Source organism: Myiozetetes cayanensis, unplaced genomic scaffold, assembly GCF_022539395.1.
Source record: "Myiozetetes cayanensis isolate MyiCay16 unplaced genomic scaffold, myiCay2020 scf30, whole genome shotgun sequence".
Lineage (NCBI taxonomy): Eukaryota > Metazoa > Chordata > Aves > Passeriformes > Tyrannidae > Myiozetetes > Myiozetetes cayanensis.
In genome coordinates this window covers 2,416,655-2,437,240 of record NW_026087522.1, presented here as the reverse complement: position 1 = coordinate 2,437,240, position 20,586 = coordinate 2,416,655, and the positions used below count along the sequence as shown (strand labels likewise).

The 20,586-nt window shown below is 47.2% G+C and overlaps 1 long non-coding RNA gene across 1 annotated transcript; it reads left to right on the top strand.

The window, feature by feature from the left end:
- The first annotated feature begins 12,031 nt into the window (after positions 1-12,031).
- LOC126645522 (uncharacterized) lies at positions 12,032-15,498 on the top strand. The gene is made up of 3 exons (XR_007630132.1): positions 12,032-12,170; positions 14,297-14,381; positions 14,858-15,498. It is a non-coding gene; the product is annotated as an uncharacterized LOC126645522 (long non-coding RNA).
- The last annotated feature ends 5,088 nt before the right edge of the window (positions 15,499-20,586 follow it).

The following is a 20,586-nucleotide window of genomic DNA, read 5'->3' as shown; positions in this document are numbered from 1 at the left end:
CAGGGGAAGGGTGGCTCCTTCTGTGATCCAGGGCTCAGGGGACAGCAGGATGGGTGGGAGGTGACAACTGCAAAAAACCAGCAGTGCCAGCCCAGGGACCTCATCCTGTCCCCTGGATTGTGCAGTGTGGGATTTGGGGTGGCAGCATTTCCCCTGGGCTGACAGCACCCTGCCAGCTGATGAACTGCAGTGACTCCCTAAGAAAACAGATCCAGTGCTCCATCACATCCCTTCCTCTGGGCTGCTCCTCCTATTTGTTGTGTGATTTATAATTTCCCCTTGTGAGAGCTCCCCTTGGTTTAATTGGAGACTGGGGAGACAAGTGTCTGCAGGTACAAATGAACCTCTTGGCTCCCCTTCCCTCCCAGCTCCAAATCCAGCACAGCTCTGAGTGATTTGTGGCTGAAAAAATCAAATGAGAAAAACAAACAAACGAACTCCAAACAAGCTCAGAGTATCTTGGAGCCACTTGACTTTCTGGATCTGTATTTCAGATTTTGGCCTTAAAGCACTGATGAAAGTTTAAGCCCCCAAATCCCCAGGATTTTTCCATACCTGTGCAACTGATACAATCAAAGGGCTGCAGTTGGACTTGTTAACTTGAGCCAAAAGGGCACCATTTATGTACAGACCAGACATTGTGTTATCCCTTGGCAAGGGTGTCCATGCATTTCTAGAATAGAACTAATAGCAGGAAGTAAAATGGGCCTTCATTTCAATTCCATTTCAGCTGCTGAGGTGTTAAAAGCAAAATTAGTAATGGTTTTAACCAAATATTATTGCAATTGTTTCCCTGCAAACGGCAGGCATGGGGAAAGGTGGAAGCAGAAAGAGGGCTGCCCATGTTTTATTTTATACAGCCCAGAAAATGATAGCACAGCTAATGAAATGAGGGTGTCCTACACGAGCTCCAACACTGTATAAATCATGAATTATACATCAGGCCAAAATGAGAAACTGCAATAGAATCAAACCTATATGGGAATAAATAAAACATAACAGCAGAGCTGCAATCATGTTTGCTCTGTTGATAAAACTGTGTTTGTGTTTGCAGGAGGAGGAGGGAGGAACTTCCCCAGTAAATGATTGTAAAAGCATTAATAATAATGAGACAGGCACGGCAAGGCAAGGCAAAGGGTAATTAGCTAATGAGCTATTCGGGTTCAGGGAAGGGGTTTGTGGTTGGGGGAAGGCTGGAGAGCTGTAAAGGGTGTCGTGAATGGATCTTTGGGATGGATGGAAAGCACCCCCTGCGTGGCTGGGCAGGGCTGGGTCACACCCTGGTACTCTGATTCTGTCCATGGAACAGCTCTGGCTGAGGAATCAGCAACTGGGCGGGATCTCAGTCCTGATCTTGGCTCCCAGGGGGTTCAATCCCTGCTCTGCTGAGGTTGGACCATCAGCCAAGCTCAGCACAAGCTCAGCCCCCAGGTACCACCACGAGTGTTTGGTGGAGCTCCAAAGAAAGCACTCAAGGACAAAGACTCCACTCCAGCAGTCCCTGTAATGATCCCAGTGTTTCAAAGGAAATCTCTTACCCCTAAGATTTCTATTAACATGTTATGCAAATTGGATGAATCTCTCTTTCTTTCTTTCTTTCTTTTTTTTTTTTTAAGGCTCAGAATAATCTATGCATATCTTTATATTACTTCTCAGAGCCATTAGCCAAGATGAGTTCATATTTTTATTCCCTTTGCACACTGAACACATTTCATTTCTTTGGGGTGGCAGCTTTTATTATTTAAGTCAGCAAAACCTGATGACTCCTATTACCTGCTCCCTCTGTTTTCTCTGTTCCAACCACACGTGATTTATGAGCCAGAATCAAGGCTGGGATTGCTGAAGAGTGGCGTGGTTTGCTCTCACCTTCTTTGCATTTTCAAACAAAATTCAAAATAACTGATCAGAATAACTCAGATTACTAAAGCAACAACAGGTAACTTACTGAAACCTGTTCAGCAAAATGTGTTGTATTTACCTTAAAGTTTTAGCTCAACAAAGAGAAGCTTTGGCTCCTTACAAACCAGTTAAGGGATGACTGGATAACAGTCCTGAAGTACCAATGTGGGGCACAGAAATACCACACAGGAAGCAGGAAAAACTGAATGGTGAATTCAGATAAATCCAGATGAAGGGGAAGGCAGCAAAAGTGACCCAGAGGTCGGAGCTGCAGCACTGGCAGCTGCTCACCAGCCTCAGCTGCCCTTCAGCAGAGCCTCTGCCTCCTGCAGAACCCCCCATAAATATTCACAAGTCGGTGCAGCAGCAGGAAAGGGCCTTTAATTGAATTCTGAACCTGCAAGAGGGCGAGCTCTGCGGAGCTGCTGGGAGGGAAGGGCTGTCCTGCCCACGAGCAGCACTTGCTGCTGGCTCCCAGCTCCAGGGGTGCAGTCTGGGGAGCAGCATCCCGCTGGATCCCCCCTCCAACAGCGCCAGGGGCCAAGCACAGACCCTGCATTTCCCTTCCCAAACCTCCAGCAGGACACTGGGACTCGGGAGCTTCGTGAGCCACTTGAACCCTGAGCCCCACTGAGGTTTTTGTCCTGTGGGAACACCCCCAGGAATTCTTCCCCACCCCAGAAGATAACGGGGAAGAGGCAAAGACGTGGAGAAGGGAGGTCATGTCCTGTGGCCAAGGCAGATTTGGGGCACTCAGAGCTCAGCTGTGCCCCTGCCCAGCCCCATCCTCTGCCAGGGGTTCCCAGGGAAGGACGAGCCCATCTCCACGTGGGGCAACTCCTGATGTTCTCTGCTTAACCATTCAGACCCTGGGATTGAGTGTGAGTTGTGACTTCTCACATTTAATGAAGTGAAACCCTCCTGGCCCACTGTGAGATGCAGGCAAGGCTGAGAACCCGGTGATTTACAGCATTTGTGACCTTATTACAATGTTCTCTTTGCTTCACTGCTCTCCAGGCCTAACAGGAGCTGTTATCGAGGGCCCCGTGGGAACGCTCCTTATTATTTATAATTGGATGTAAAAGAGCCTTATCTGGCAAAAAAACCACCAAAACATATCTTAAAAATGTAATTTTGTGCTAACTTGAAACAGCATAGAAAAACAAGATGCTCCTGAAGGGTGATATTCATGTCAGTGATGCTGCTGAACTCTGCTGTCCCCCCACTAAGTTGCTTCCCCAGTGCAGGTTGTTGAAAGACAGGAGACTGAACTTGGTGTGTGAATCCAACACTGTCCCAAACCTCCACGCTGAAATGCCACAGTTTATGAGTAATCTTTTTCCCCTAATAGTCAGGCTTAAATTGGCTTAATTGCATGAGATACAGCCTTAGCAATTTCCTTTTGTGATTTATAGGATTAAAACCTGTTTTCCTGCTGGCAGGCAACAGTGTTTACCAGCCTCTCATCTCCTGTTCCCATTTCATTCAGGCAGAGCGATCTGGCATTATTAAAATTGGATTGTTTCCTTATCCCCATTAAACAAAAGGTGATTTGATACCAAGTGTTAAAATATTATTGCTTGTGTTTTCCCTCTGTCCATCAAACCTCCAAGCCTGCACCAGGGGCTGGGATTCGGCAGCGAGCAGGGACACCCAGCCCTGCTCTGCTCTGCCTTTGTTTGAAGACATTTGGCTTTTCAGAATTTTGCTTTTTAGTATTTTTTTTTTTTTTTTTAGCATTTAGGGGGACTGTTTAGCCCTTTAGCATTTTGCTTTTCAGTATTTTTTTGCCTCCCTGCTAACACAGCACAGAGGGGCTGCACGTGCTGTCCCGGGACTCCAACCCGCCAGCAGAGCGGGAGAGCTGTGACAGCTGAACGACTGCTGGTGCTTCCCATCTCAGAACAAGGGGTCACCCAGCACCTGGGACATGCCAGGGCCTTGTTTGTGTGGCATTAGGAGCAGGAGAGCCCTAATCAAAAGCCAGACATGCAAGGCATGGAGAGGCACCGGGAGCAGCAGCGCCAGGGGGAAGGGGCAGGGGCTGCAGGGGAGGAGGGGAGGAAAATCAATCTTCTGCTGTGACATGATATCCCTTTGATCAAACTAATCTCTTCATACTTCTCTTCCCTCCTGTTGTTGCTGTGAACAACTTTTTGCCTTTGGGGGATAAAAAAGGGAGATGGAGAGACACGGACAGACCGTGGCATTTGAAACCGAGCAGAGAAGCACGAAGAGGCTCCAGTGGGATGGGGACCACGAGGGGCTTTAACTCTGCATCGACTCCCACTCAGGGCCAGGTCCTGGAGTTGTTTCATGGAGACACAGGGAGGAAAAGAACCTGTTTTAGGAGGGAGGGAGGAAGGGGTGCACGTTACATGGTGGATTGATTCTCATTTCCTCCCACGGGAGTAATTCCCAAGGAGCCAAACTCCTTCATGATTTTTTGCTGCTATTTAAACTGCTTGTCCTTCGGTCTGGGAGAGCTGCCCATCACCTTCAGGTGCTGTGTTGTGGCTCCCTTTTGGCCTCCAGGTACTGGTGTTTTGCAAATCATAACAGGAGAACTGGTATTTATTTACCAGAGATGTTCTTCAATAACTTAAGGAGCTGACACCAGAGTCCAGATGAGCTTGTGAAGTGATGCACAAGGAGAAATCTAATCTTGGCAAATTAGATAATAAAGAGCAGTACTAACTGTGTTTCAGATCTCCTGTTTGGAAATCTGCATTAAGAACAGCTTTTTAGCCTGACACATCTGCAGCAAACTCACCCTCTCACCAATGTCCCTCTCACAAGTGAGGGTAAATAAATAGCAAGGCAACTCTGCTAAGAATTTTATTGATTTACTTTTCACTCCTCTGAAGCTGGTGTTGGTGCCAGGATTTCTCTGTGCAAGGGTAATTTTTGAAGCCTTCTTGCCCAGAGGTTTCAAGTTTCTCATAATTCCTGCAGATTTTGGAATCGGGGACGTTGTTGATACCAGAATATCTTATTAGCAATAAAAGTATATTACCTATAATTGAATAGCTTCTCAATTAACTAGCTGGAGAGCCAGCAAAAACAACCAATTCCCTCTGATGCTCCCTCAGCAGGAGGCTTTGGAATTGCCAGCGAGTCAATTAACGTCCTTCTACCCCGATGATAAATAAGGGCATAAAATGCACGAGATTGGAATCAGCCAATATTGGCTCCGTGGAAAATGAGAGGCAGAAGTCAAACAATAGGGAAGAAAGTAGTGTTAAATATATAATTTCTATTTGAAATACAGCCACAGCAGGTTGCAGATGCAAATGGAGAAGACAAGGGCGTTATTCCCTAATACTGCAATGCCTGATGAAGCTGTGGCCATCCCAGGGGTTCCAACAGAGAGGAACTGAACTCTCTGGCTCAAGCCCTGCTCCTGCCACAGGGTCAGAGTGAACCACCCACCCCACACTTCCCCTCAGACCTTCTCCAAACGAAATCCTGCCCCGGGGCACTCGCACAGAAATCAGGGATGTCACGGAGTTGTCCAAGCACAGGCAGTGAGAACCCCGAGCTACCTGTGTTTTGTTTGCTCAGTTCCCTCCGTGAGGTGAACTGCTGAGCATTTATTACTCCAGGAAATACATCCCTGGCATTTAAAAAGTCAGCTTGCATCAGTGGCAGCTAAACAAGGCACCGTGCTCGCTGAGCGCCGTGTAACTGGGTAATTCTAATTGCAAATCAGGATCTTTGCCTCCTCAGAAACCAGGTTGAAGTTTGTCCAAGGTAATGAAGCAGGGGGCTGAAGATCAGCCATGGAACAAATTGCATTAAGTGAAATCAGGCAGTTGTCTGTTCTGATTTCCCTCCTTGGAAAAGCTTTGTGCCACCCGGTCCCCGTGGCTGCTCCCTGTTATTACCCATCCTGCTCCATGAAGAGAAAAAAATTAAGTGATTGAGGACAAATATCACAATCAGCTTCCATTCATTCATCCATCTCTCAGAGCCCGACAGTGCTTTATCCCAAATTTCCCGTCCCTCTGGATAAACAACATGGAAACAGGGAGGGAAGGTTGTTGCTATGGAACTTGGAGCATGGGGATGGAGGAGGCAGCGTGACCTTTGCCTCTGGAGACGATGTGCAGAGCCTATTTATATGCACAGCTGTACAAATTGCCGGAGTTTAATGTTAAATTCCACGGAAAATCATCTTTGCTGCTGCTGCTTTTGAGGAAAGGACGGGCTTTAAATATTTAATGGGCTCCCTCGCCGTGCAGGCGTCGCTGGAGTTACACGAGTGAGCAGCAGAGATCTCTTTCAAGGCTCTGGCCCCGAGCACTTGGCAGGTTCTCCTGGAGTGAAAGTGATAAGAGCTCCGTCAAATCCCGGGCAGCAAAAGGTGAGGAGCGTCTGGGAGGTGCAGCAAAACCCCTGCCCTCCTCCTGCTCCAGTGGATTCCCAGCTTGTTTGTTTGTTTAGGTTGTTTTGGGGGGGTTTTGTGGGTTTTTTGTTTGTTTGTTTAATTCCTAAAAGGCCCTTTCCCCGCAGGAGTTTCCCTGGAAATGAAAAAGCCACTTCCTGCTGGCGAAAGTTTTGAATTAAAATCTAAGGCAGCCGGAGTTAAAAACACAAGGCCCTGGGCACGTTATGGATCTTTACGTGCTACTGCAGCCTTCTGAAAGGTTTAAAACCAGCCCAGGAGTTGTGCAGAATTCTTTGTGCAGGTCCTTGGGATTGGACAGTGATTTATACCAGCTGGAGACCTGACCTGAGACAATATTCTTGAGAAACAGGGGGAGGTTTAATGCCTGAATAAACAAGAATAGCACAGAAGCTCCAATGCTTGGTGGTTGTAAGGCTGGTCTAAATAAAAAGTGTTTAGGCAACCAAAACACCCCAGAAAGAGGGAAAGACACTTAAACTTGTTATTAATTTGCATATCTAGAGGTACTTCATATGTGAGACAAATAATTCAGGGCCACAGGCACCGAGCAGAGCATTCTGTAGCAAAAAGAGGATATTTATTGCCAGTGCTGAAGGATATAAAGTTATTTGAAAGGCATAGACTTCTTTTCAGGCAATAGGGATTTATATTGGGTTTATATTCTCACAGCCTGGACAGATCAATCATCCTTGGGAAGAAGAATTTACATGATTCAGCATTACTGGGTCTAATGGTTCAGTGCAGAGGAGCTGGGGGATCCTGTTCACCTCAGGGCTGGAGAAACAACACATTTCTGGAAGGGCAGGGGTTGGGTTATGAGCAATAAGCCCAATTTTCCAAAGCTGATGGGTATTTGGTGGGCCCAGGCTGGGTTTAAACACCAAATCACATCAGCACTTCTGGAATCCCCCCACTGGAGCTCTCCTGAGCCTGTCCCACAGCTCAGGCATTCAGGGGAAGGATTGTTTCCCACTGTATTTAGACAATCAGAGACACAGACAGTCACTAATGGAATTTTCTCAAGTTTTTAAGCACATTAATTTGCTTTGAATCACTGAGCACCAAACCCTGGAACGGAGTGAAAGCCCTGTCCATGCCCACATGAGTTTTTTTCACTAGAGGTGAACGATATTTTACCTCATTTTAGTAAACTGTGGCTCCCTCCAAGATAAGCTTAAACCTTCCCTTTGCACCTTCAGAGGCTTGTGCCCAGCCTTGCTCTGCTTCAAGCACTTCACTGCTGACAGGAGTTGGGGAATTGGAGTGGAAAACACAGCTCCTCGTAAAGAGCTCATTGTTATTCTGTTATTTTTTTTCGATATTGCTCTCAATTTACCAAGGGCCCTAATTTCCCTATCAGTGATGGTGCTTTGAGCACATCCAGTTTGACTCCTCACTTACACCTGCCAGAGATCAGCATTAAACAGCTCAAAAAAACCACAAAAAACAACCCTCTTGTGATTCCCAAAAGCCAAACAAAAGCAGCCCAGGCAGGGGAAACCACGTGAGAACAAGAGCTACAGGGATGGGAGCAAATGGCAAAGAGCAACGAGGCCAAAATCCAGGGAACAGGATTTCCACCCACCTTCTGACTGAGCTGCACGTGGACCTGACCCTCCTGCTTCTTTATGATGTTTCCAGGGTGGAGAATTTGATCCTGAGCTCCCCATTTAATCACAGTTCCTTCCCACAACCCACTTACAGCAGCAATTCAGCTCGTAGGGAACATTAATGCTGTTGAGCTCTGAGGACTGGTGCAGTGGTTGATTCCATCAGCCCTGAGCTGTTCCCTGCCAGGTGCTCCAGCTCCAGCCCCACCTGACGGGGCCAGGAGTGGGGAAAAAGTGCTCTGGGGAGTGCTGTACCTGGCAAAACCTAACCATGGAGAGGGAGTGAACAGAAATACTCTAATAATCACTTAAGTTAATACATATTTCTTTTTGGAGCATCCTCAGAACAAAATGTTTCTCACCAGTCTGTAATAATTTAAAGAACTGAAGAAGATCATTGCTTAGGAAAAGTCAGATGAGAGTTGGGGTTACTTCACACTGAGATGTTCCATTTTCAATCCTACTCCCTTTTGCTTCCCATTAGTCACCAGTCCTCAAGTCCATGTGGAATATTCCAGCCTTGCTGGAAAAAAAAAAAAACACACCAAAGAATCAACAACCTAATTCTAGAGTCAATCCATGGTCATATTTTCTCTCAGCAACATTCCTGGAACAGAACAGCCCCATCTGTGGAAGATGCAGTCGGTGCAAATAAACACAAGCTGTGATCCTGCAGCACTTCGGGTCCTGCCTCCTCACAGCAGTGCAGGGAGGGAGAACTGCAGCAAATCTGCACATGCAAGTAAGAATTTCAAAATGGCCCTGGTTCAGAGAAATGTCCTATTCAAGAGAGCACACGAGCATCCTTAATTTCAGTCTCGTGTGTTTGCTACACAAGCAAAGCACCAGATTACAACCTCTGTTCAAAAACCAGCCTCTTTTAGGGTTTGTCTCCCTTTGCAGATTCCAAGTGTTGGGCAAAGTCAGACTGACTGCACAGTTATTCTTACTTTTCTCCATCAGGAAGATTGTTTGATCCTTCCTGGCTCCCGCCCAGCAAACCTGGCAGATGTTGTAATTTGCACCTGGCTGGCTGGTGCTCGAAAAGCCCCCTTATTTTCAGATAAACAAAAGGAGAGATGTCTTCAGGTGCCTTTGATGAATTCCAGGAACTTTTCCCACCCATTAACTCCTCCAGCTGGTGGCTGCCAGGGAGCAGAAATGCATTGGAGAAGCTGCTGACAGTCCCAAGGTGGGAGCAGGGGACACAGGAGCAGCACACACACAGCTGGGTGACCTTGGGCTGGAGCCCCGATGGGCACAACCAGCCCCTGGCGCTGCTCCCTCCCTCCCTGGGCGTTCAAACTCGGCCACACTTCCCCAGCTGTTCTCACATTTCTTCTCCTCCCGCAGGAATGAACTGGCAGAGGTTCTCCTGCCTCCACTGAGAGCCATCAAATGCCAACAGGTGCCCCCCTGAAGCGGGAGATGGGAGTTCAGGAGTGGCTCACGTGGGCAAAGCCCAGGGAGAGGCTGCCTTGGACCCACAGGAAAACCTCCAAGACCCTTCTTCAAACCTGCCCAGTTTTCTCATGATCTCCAGTGTTGGCTCATCCCCCAGGGCTCTCACTCCTCTTTGGCTGCTTCCAGGCAGTCGTGTTGTTCCTGGGGATGTGACTTTGCCCTTCCTGGGATTCACAACCAGGTTGATTTTTTTTTTGGTTTCAACATGCAGAGCTGGTGACTTTTCCGGAGGTGGGAGTGTTGCTCCTGTGGCATTTACTCAGACAGTAAAGAGATTAACAAGAGAGAACAGAAATTATCTCAGCTTTTCATCACCAAAAGATCCTTTCCTCCCCACCCCCCCCTTCCCTAATTTCCTTAATAATAAATACATCTCAAAATAAACTCGCGGGGGTGGCAAGAATAGAAGAAACGTGAGTGGTTCAGCTGTTCAAGTTCGGGAGGAAAATGGATTTGATTTGTCTTGAAACTTCTGGAAAAGACAAGGACGTGCATTTTCTTGTTTTGTTCAGCCTGGGCTTGTTTTGTTTGGGTTTTTTTTCTGAAGCAGAGAAGTGCCAGAATAGCAGGGGGTATAATCAGAGCCTCCATCCCTTCCACGTCTCTCTCATTTCTTGCACTAACCAGCCCTGTCAGATGAGAACGTTCCTTCACCTGCAGTACCAGGGTGAGAGGGAAGTTGAGCAATGAGAAATTTAAGTGGCAACAAGAGAAAAGTGGAGCTGGGAAGTGCAAAGGAGTCTGGCAGGGAGGAGGGGGGAAAAAAGGCAAGGCAAGAACGCAGCGATCATGACCTGTTTTCATTCAGTGCTTCCCAATTAAAGGGATTTTTCTCAGAAGAAAAGCCCTCTCTCTGGAACACATTCATTGTTCTCAGCATTCTGTGAAGGCAAATCGAAAGCTCACGGGGTAAAATTTTACTTCATGGTAAAATTACAACCAATTTTCCCCACACAACAGTAACAACACAGTCCCTCACAGTTTTCAAATCAATTTTCCCTTCCCTTCCACTGAGATAAGCAGCAAAGGTTTCACGATTTGTGATGTTTTGGTTTGTTGGTTTTTTTTTTTTTCCCCCACAAAGATTCCTACTTAACCCTGACCAGCTCCTCTCTGAATGATCACACAATCCCTGTTTCTCCTCCACGGAAATACCCACTAATTGTCGGATTCACCAGGTGTCTCTGCAGGTGTCAGCAAAGCCAGAACTCCCCTGTTTTCACCAGCCACAGTTGATGGGTTCCAGCCACAGGGAGGAGCTGGAAAAAGCAGATCCTGGCTTGTGCCAAATCCCAGCTGGAAAACTCCGACAGGAGGAGGAAAAGCTGCAAAAAGCCCCTGCCATGAAAGTGTTCCTCGAGGCGCAGTTTTCACCGCCTGGATTTCGGGGGAGTGTCGATCTCACCTCCCCTCGTGCTCCAACAGCCTTTTCATTGCACAGCCCCGGGGACTTCCCAGCTGGAAAAACCCATGGATGGGAGGGAAGGGAACTCCAGGTGAGCACAGCAGTTCCTCGCTGCCTTCCCTGCCTGGTGCCAGCCCTGGCACAGACACGGCTGCACTTCAGGGGTGCAGAGATCACACTGTTTATAAACCTGCCCTCACAGGGGAAAATATTAGAGGGGGGGAAAAAAATAAAGCTTGATTTATACACCTTGAAGCAGGAATAAATTAGTGTTTTCCCCGTGTCAGGTGCTATTAAAAATTGAAATAAACCACTGAAGCCACTGGAGGATTCTCCACCTCTTGATGCTTTTAGTCTGGATCAGATACTGCCCTGGGAGACAGTAACTCAATCACAAGCCACTGGGACTCAGGAGAAGCATTAAATATGGGAAAACTGTAATGTTATGCCAAAGAAAGCAGATGATACAAACACCCCCTGACACCTTCCAGACCCAAAAGCATGAGCTGACCTCAAGGCCAGTGACTAGACTTGGGCTCTTCCCACAGAGGTGTTAAGGAGGAGCAGAAGGAAGAGATTTTCCTCACTCTTTCCCCCAGGGTTGTTTTTTTCCCATCTAGAAAATCCAAATGCCTTCTGCCAAACGTGGGCAGCTGTTTGCTGCCAAACCTGCCACAGCAAACAGGAGTGAGGCCACAAAGTCGATTTATTTCAGGCCACAGAACTTGAAAGATACTTAAACAATGGCGGGAAAATGAAAATACAGTTGAATTTGCAGTGCCAGGGACAGTTTTTATGGCGGTTCTTCCATAAAGAACAAGGAAAAAAAATCTACACAATCCCAGAACTACAAGCAGGCAAAGAGTGCTGGCAAATTGTCCTTTATAAGGGATGAGAGATTTCAGAGCAATCTGAGAGTGCTGCCAAAAGAGCCCTGGCTGGAGCTGTGTCATCAAATCCATCCAAACAAATACCCTTTTAAGTATCACTCAGGTCCCAAGTTGCAGACTTCATAACTCAGTTTATTTTTAGCAACTTATTTGCAGAGGTACAAATAAACCCCCCCCACCCTAGTGTTTGGAGAGCTGAGGAGGGAATTTATCTCCCAGGCTGCCGGGATCGGCCTCTACCTGAACTCAGGAAGCAAATATTTACTGGGAATGATCTCTGGGAGAGGCAGGAGCTCTGGCACGGGATTCTGGAGGGAATCCACGGGGTAAATGTTTCCCCAAAGGCTGGGAGGGAGGGGCAGGACCAGCTCTGCCTCTGATGGGAGCCCCAACTGCTGAACTTCTGGAAGTCTTTATTGACACCACTCAGCGTGTGGAGCCTGACCCACCTCAAAGCATGCCAGGAAACACTCATTATTCACTCAAGAGAGGTGAGCACAGCTGGCTACAGCAGCTTCGGGCTTTGGGGGGGTGTTTTGTTGTTGTGTTTTTGTTTTTTTTTTTTCCCAACCTTTAAAATGCTTTGAGCTCTGCCATGTGGGTGTTTTAATGCAAAGCTTTCAGTCTGTCACTCTTTATCTCCGTGTCACTCATGTGCATTTATGTCACCTACCCCAAGCAATCTGTGTGTAAATTGTTCATACTTAGGGGCTCCACCTCTTAATTAACCTGTACATATATTTAGTGTACGGTACTTCTGTGTCATATTTCCCTTTTTTTTTTTTACTTTCACGTGGAGCTTTCAGCTGTCTGCAGCACGTGGCACTCAAAACTTCAGCAATATTCCGAGTGTCAGAGCTGTCAGGATGATTAACAGTAGGCATTTGAAAAGAAAACAGGAGGTAGTTAAGACCTGCTCTTGGAATATGATTTATGGAGGTGTTTTATGGCAGAACCACGACTTTGAGACAAAACCAGCACACATTCAGAAAGCTGAAACCAGGGGGTGTTGGGCCGAGCATATTGATTTTTTTTGCTACGAGATTCTGCCCTTTTATTTCGCAAAGTTAGTTAAAGTGAATGAGAAATGATAAAGAATATTGTCCTTTTAAAGACAAGGAGCATTTAGGGGAGAACTCAGTCCCAGCTCTTCCAAGGATTTCTGCTGAAGCCCAGCAGATGATTTATGGCTCTGAGTGATGAGCTGCATGCAGGCAGGTGAGGGTGGTTCTGTTGAAACCCCTTAGCTTAAGGAACATTATTGCACAAGAATTGATTCCCAGCGGGTTTGTTTCCTCTGTATAAAGTCTCTTTACCAGGGGACTCCAGCAGAAAGGCCCCTGGACAAGGAGAATTGCCACCAATCACCAGAGCATGGCTAAAGACCCCCCTTGAACAAGCCAACACAGCAAGATGGTCCTGCACCTGGCTTGGATTTGAACCATCATCTCCTTTATTACCCCCTTTCCCCCTCTGCTTCCACTGGCCCAAGGCCCTGGGGGGCGTGGGGTGTCCCTGACACCCTGAGTGGAGCTGCAAGCCCAGGAAAGCAGCAAATCAAGAGCTCTGTGGTGCCTGCAGATGCTGCTCCCAGCTGAGACACGGTGGGCAAAGGGCCTCGAGCGCCGAGCAGAGCCAAACACACCATCTGGGAGATTTTCCCAGCCTGTGCTTTGTTCAGTGTGAAGATAAAAAAGAAGGATGAATGGAAGGAAGAACCCTCCGTGCTTAAAACCCCAGGAGGGGGCAGAAGGAAATGGCCTGGTGCAATTGTCCAAAGCAGCTGTGAAAACATTTACCCTGACTCACATCTGCCTTCTCTCTCTGCCCTGCTCTTCAGCCTTTGTCCCAGAGCATTACCTTGCAGGGGGGCTGTGGTTTATTTGTGTTCCCAATTCAACTGAGCTGAAATTGCTGCAAAAGGAAAGGTTTGAGAGCAGGTTCCTGAGCGGTGGAAGGGTCTGTCGGTCACATTTGGTGAGCAAACACTTTGCAGACCAGGAGGTGGAAAATGACTGCATTTGGGTATGAAGCAACCTGCTCGAGTCAGAGAGGCTGAAAGGGGAACAGGGGTTTTTGCTTCTGCTGAGAGGGACCCAAAGCACATCACGTTCCAGGTCACAGAGGGAGTCACTCAGACCTCCCCCATCGTGGCACTCTGCTCCAGCCCCACCTGCTCTGATCCAAGTTCTCTGCCCCTCTGCCTTTGCTGTGTTTCCCCATCCTTTATCCCCTCTTGCTGAAGGCAGAATTCACACTGGATGGCCTGTTCTGGTCCCTCTCCAGCTTTCCATCCTCCTGCCCCCTCCCCAGCATCCTTCCTCCCTGTCATGTCCACATCAGGAGTGCAATTGGAAAGGGGATCTCAGAGGAGCTGCCTGTCAGACCTGTCTGCCTGGAGATCAGCTCTGCTGCTTAAAGTGGGAAGGAATGATTCCTGGGAGGAAATATTGCTATATTGCTGTTAAGCAGAGCAACTCTATCCAGCTGGTGAATATGACAGAGATCTATCAAAATAAATAAGAAATAAATATTAAGCCATCAAGCCTTACAAGACCACTTGGGTAGCAGGGGAGAATAAGGCTCAGAATATAAAGGAGATTTATTTTTTTAACAGATAGAGGCATCCACGTGCAAAACAGCCCAGAGAAGTTTTCATGGACTGGGGCTGAAACACCAACGTGTTCCTGAGGCACCTCCAGGTACAGGGCAGGTGGAAATTAATATGCATTTTAACTACAACACAAACACAGTTCCAGTGCTGGGTCATTAAGTGGCAGGGATGGATATCCCAGTATTGCATCCAGAAGTCCTCAGCTGCTCCTGCTGCCCTTTGCAGTCTGGGTGAGGGACAATCTCCTGCCCTGCTCACACCTGGCAGCCCCCCCCAGATCTCTGCAGTTCCTGCACCTTTTAGCTGCCATCAGAGAGACTGGCCTTCCTGTGGGCCTGTTTTCATCTGCACCCTTTGGACAGAGCCCTCCTGGAAGCTCCAGGGAATCAGAGAAATCCATTAGCCAGTCCAGCCTTTTACCCGGGGAGCTTGGGGGTGAACTCACAAATGAACACCAGCAATTTCCCAGCCAGCTTCTCACAGCACTGTTCAAAGAGTAATTGCTGCTGTCTTGACTTCCCTTCTCTGCTGCAAAACATGGTCTACCCTTGGCTTTTGGAACAGAGATCCCTGCAGAGCTGCAGAGATGCTGTGGGAGCTCATCCAGCCAACCAGCCAGACGTCCACGGGAGAAAGATGAGAAAGAAGCCAGTGTTTGATCCTTCAAGTGGATAAAATGGCACTTCCTGCACCAAGAATGTCAGAGAAAAAGCAACAGCCCATAAGACAAAAGCCAGGCTGAAGGATGGGGAGAACAACAAAATCTAATCTGTCTTTGGTCAGTAAACAAACCTAGAGAGAATAGGTTTGCAGTGTGTTGACAATGTTCTGGCAGTTCATTAATCCCAGCAAAATCTCTCCAAAGCTACTGATGCATGGATTCCATTTTCAAATTTCTCATTAGTTCCTCTTTATGGATTAAATGCTGATGTTCACGAGTGAATGCACACAGCTTCAGCTGATGGATGTAATTGGGTTGTAATGGATTTTAGCTGCTGTTCCCTCTGATCCAGCCAATTTGAAAGGCAGTATCAATGTGTTCTCCCCAGCTCTCTGTAGGGAATGAGAAATTGAAACCTACAAGATGGAATTTATCAACTTCCATAAAGTTCTCTCCAACCATCATAAAACTGTTCAACTCCTCATTATCATTCCACCCCAACCCCTGGTCGGGCCATCAAAATATTAAAGTGCATTTGAAATAAGTAGAGTTGATCCTTCAATATTCTCTGTGTCCTCGACATTGATTTAGGTGCTGTAAATATTACCCACCCAGGATGGCATTAACACAGCAAAAGCTTAACAGCAGGAACACAAAGAGGTGTGAAAGGATTTAAAGGCTGAAGAACCCTCCTTCCAATTTTTAGTACATCTGTAGCTCAATAGGCAAATAGATGAGTGATTTGCTGTCACTGGGGAACTCCCACAGGGGATTGTGGAACACCAAGGGCATAGAGGAGGTCACATAAACCTCTGGAAACGCAAGGATTTTGGAAAACCAAAAAAATAAAACCAAAAACCCTCATATCTTGAGGTGGAGGAGAAATGGGGTGTGACTCTCCTGGGATAGCCAAGGCCAGCCAAAGCTGGGAAGGGGATTTAGGGAAAGGACCCTACTGCTGGTTGGGGGCTGAAGAATCTCTTCCTGTGATGTAATTTCTCTAAAAGCTGAGGGTGCAAAATGTTTCTTAAAACAGATCCAGATTTTAGCTTCTAGAACCAATCCCCCCAACTACAGACATCCAGTCTGGACACAGCCCAAACTGTGTCCATGGAGCTCCACAGTCCCACCCCACGGCAGCATTCCTGCAGGAGAGCTCAGGGATGGTTCTCCAAAGGGTTTTTCCTGAGCTGCCCGGAAAAATCTCATTACTGCACAAAGCCCTGAGCCCTGCACACAGAGCCAGGCCCAAACAGCATTTGCATGGCCCTTAAATTTGACACTAACAACCAAACCTGGGAGGGAGATGGAGCGTGACACAACCCCCCAGCCTGCAGCAAAGCTGTTCCCTTTTTACTGCCTCCAACTGCCTCTGCATCAGGCCCATCAGCTGAGCCAGTGCAGCTTCCCACCCTGCCAGCTCCCTCCCCTGTCAGCTGCTGCCACCACCAACCCCATCCTCCTCCTCCCCCTCACATTCCAGGCCAAACTCCACGATGGTCGTAAGTGAAAACTCCATTATTGACGCCAGTGGAGTTGTTCATGCCTGGAACAGGGAGGGATCTGACCTGCTGGCCACAGAATCCCAAACTAATTATAAAAAGCCCGGTAAGACAGACTTTAAATTTCTTACTGTTACTGCTGTTATTATTAGACCACTCATTTCCATGCCATGGGGTGTTTAAAGGCTGGAATACCCACTAAATGATGCAGCATTTCAGAACAGACACCCCTTGCTCTGGCAGCCAGTGCTCAGCTGCCTCACACAGAGGGGCTAAACCTGCTTGCTGGGCTTGGTTTAAACAAACTTCCCACCAGTTAAAATGTTAATGAGGCCATCCCCCTGCTGCATGAGAGCATCACCACCCAGCTGGCACGAGGCAGGGTGGGAAGGCATCAGAATATTGTGATTTGTTGGTTTTTTGTGGGTTTTTTTTCAGGTATCAAACCATTGTGCCCCTTTTTTATTGTGCTCAGCACAGCCAGGAAGCAAGAACTGCTCAAGTGGCCGTGGCCAGGCTCCAGACATTTATTGTCACTAATACTCCCTACCAAAAACTCCTGTACACCTTTAATTAAATTATTGCAGTCCTTTGGTGGATTATGCATAAATCTTCATTTGTTTGCTTTATTAGCATTCGATCTGGTTTTGGTTTTGGTTTTGTTTTTGTTGTTTTAATTGCAGAAATGTTCCCCTCAGGCAGCAAAGCAATATAGTTCAGCTAAAGCAGGGTTTTGGTAATGGCAGTCAATTTGATTAACATCACTGTCAATATGATGGATGGAAATCCTCTCAAATGAGTCGCCCAATACCTTGCAATCATCACTGGAATATTCCTTTCATTAGGACACAAGTGATAAATTCACTTTAGAATCACGTTGGCCCGCCCCAAGTTCCCCTCAGTGTGGGGAAATGCTTTGGCTTCGACACTTTGAAATCCACATCTCAACCCTTTTAATTTCCCAGTCTTGATATTCCTGTCTCAGATTTGCCAAAACACTTCGCCTCTGCTTCCACCAAACTGCTCTCACGACTGGAGAGAGCTCAGAGGCCCAGAATCCTCTGTTCCCCCACTCAATTCAGGAGCATTTACTGGCATTATGAGGAGGAACAAAACAATTACCAGCAGTGCTTTTCCCCTCCACGTGAAGCACGTTCCAAACGAGGTCTTGGGGCACTTTGGCAAACAAGCCTCAAAAAGGAGCAGGAATAACGGGTCAAGTCCAGAACAGAAACCTCCCAGAAGCTTTAGACATTCATTGGGGTGTTCAACCATTGCCTCTTTGAGAGAGCAAACACAAAGAGACTGAGAAAAGAGAAAGTAGGTGTGTGGTGAAAGGTGGCAATTCTTGCACTTTCCCAGAGTAATGTTGTATTACTTTCAATGAGACACTGCATATAATTAACCACCAAGAAAAGAGACCTTCCTCCCTTTTTTCCCCTTCCTCTTTTGTCTTTTTAATTAAATTATCTCCCATTCTCAGTGATACTGCCATTATTCTGCACAATGTGTGTTCATTAGGAATGCACTTACACTTATCATATCTTGATTTATCAGCTCTTCCCCTCATTTCCATGCTCTGGATTAATAGACCCTGGGATGGAACACACTGAGGGAGTTCAGAGGAGCCTGGGAGAGGTTCCACATGGAGCCCATCAGAGAGCCCACACACGTGTGTGTAAATACAACCGTGCAGCAAAGTGGCCTGAAGTGCCAGGCAGCCTTTCTTTGGGTGTCTGGAGCCCATTTTGTGGGGCAAAAAAACCCACAAAAATTACTCTGTGAGTAATTCAGCACTCTGGCTGTCGGCACGAAGCTGCAGCACAGCCACAGCCCAGGCAATGATGGAACCTGCAGTGGCAAACTGAAGTTCCTTTAAAATTCCCCCTAATCTCTCTCTTGGGCTTTGCTGGGGGTGAACCACTGCAGCAGCAACCTGCCCCTGGGCACAGGCATCTGCACATGGGGGGTTTTGGCAGGTCCAGCCTCACCTGGGCTCGGCTCTCCAGGCACAGCCAGGTTTCCAGGGAGAGCAGGCAGAGGATTTCAGCTCCTGGGAGCAGAACTGGGAGAAATCCCTGCCAGGCAGGGAAGAGGGGGTGGGCAGGTGAGGAGCAGCTGGGTGAGCAGTGAGTGTGATGTGGAACTGGCAGGGGCTCTCCAAAGCCTTGTCACAGGCTCCCCACCCCCCACCCTGTGCTGGGCAGCCCTGACAGAGCAGGCAAGAGCATCATCATTAGGCATCTGCAACCTCCAGCCGCTCTGCAGCGACAAGATTTGTTGGAGGGCAGAAATGACAGCCCAGGAACAACAATCTCTTATTGATATGGGCTCCCTGAGCAGTGATGGAAGGCAGGGTGAGTGCCTGTGACAGCCAGGGGCTGCAGGATGTGTTGGAGGCTCCACGGAGCAAGCCAGGCTACAAATGAAGTGGTACAGGAAGAGACACGGACATGGCACAGCAGATAAAGATGTAAGTAGGTCAAGCATCACTTTCTGGGGATGGGAGTGACATTTTGGCCTTATACAAAACAGGAGTCATCTGTTGTTATTTGGTTTAAGCCCATTAAACACGCTGGCTGCCACCAGCAAAGCCATTTGTATTAAAATCATCCCGGTGATTCGAGTGCTCAGCGCTGTGCTTGCTCTACCAGGTTATTAATTATGCACCCAATTTGACAAAGATAATAACACTCACCTGGCTGCAAGGGGGGGAGGGGATGCTGGGGAGATGACACACACACACTGGGGCTGTTTGTCTTAAACAGATGAGCTGGGAGCATCTAAACACACACATGACAGTGAATAGCTCTGAAAACACTGCCCTGCTGGGTTCTCTGCCTCACACTGAGCACAGGGGCTGGGGAGCAAAGAAAAAAGTGCCATTAGCACGTGGAATCAGTGCTTGTGTGTTAAACACCAGGTGAGGGTGACGGTGCCTGTGCAGGGCACTCTGGAAAACACACAGCTTGCTTTCGAAAAGAAGGGCAGTGTTACAACACCTGTGAAAAAAAAACCAGGCAGAACTCAAAACTCAGAATCCAGCCATGTGTAACCATACCAAGGGTTATTACTTCTTCATCTCCACACCAAGAGCCTCTTTGTACAGGTGCTTAATTCATTTGCAGCCCAAAGTATGTATCACTCGAGCTATTGATTTATTTCTAAACAGATGTAACACCTTTCTAGGCAGAGATGCTGCGATGAGTAGGATAAATCAATTGAGGATATTTTTTTTCTGCATGTCATAACACAGTTTTGCATTCCACACAGGCCCAGGGTGGTTTTGCCCAATGGATTATTCTTTTCATTAGTGTCCCATCAAAGCCAGACAAACCAGATGATTGCTCCCCCCCTTCCCCTCCAAGGAAGTCAAATGCTTTAATCCATGGATATATTTTCCAAACAATGTGAGGATTTTTTATAATTTTTATAATTTTTATAATTTTTTATAATTATAATTTTTTTATAATATGGCACCCACACAGCTGAGCCTCCTCACCACCAACGCCACAACCATCAGGTTTTGGAAATCAGATGAATCCAAACCCTCTCCCTTCACAGGATTCCTCCTCCCTTGCCTCATGTGCTTTAGAAACTGTGCTCCTGTTGCTAATGGAAGTAACTGCTGGAAGAGCTGGCACCGTGACAATAAATCTTTTATCACCACAAGTTTAAATAGTGACTGAAATCATTCACGAAGCAGTTTTATTTAAAAGTTGATTATTCAATTGAAGTTGGGTTTCAGTGACCTCATTGGAGTCTGAAAAAGATTTACAGGGGCACAGTCACGGGGGACTTGATGACTTCATAGAGCTGCAGACATCAGTTCCCTGTGACTCACAGAACTTCTCCCAAATCCCTCTGCTCCCTCTCCCTGAGCCAGACCTCAAACCCCATCTCAAACATGCAGGATTGCTGTAGATACCAGCAAAAGATAAACACAGGATACCACTGCTCTTGGAGAGGGGAAAAAAGGATGAATTAATGGATTTAGCCAATGTAAGCAAAATCAAGATCTGGCTCCGTGACACTTGATCAGCATTTCTTTTCTAGCGTGACAGAGACAGATGGGCTGTTTTGGAAAGGGATCTTTGGAGGAAGAAGAGAAAAAAAAAAAAACATTTGAA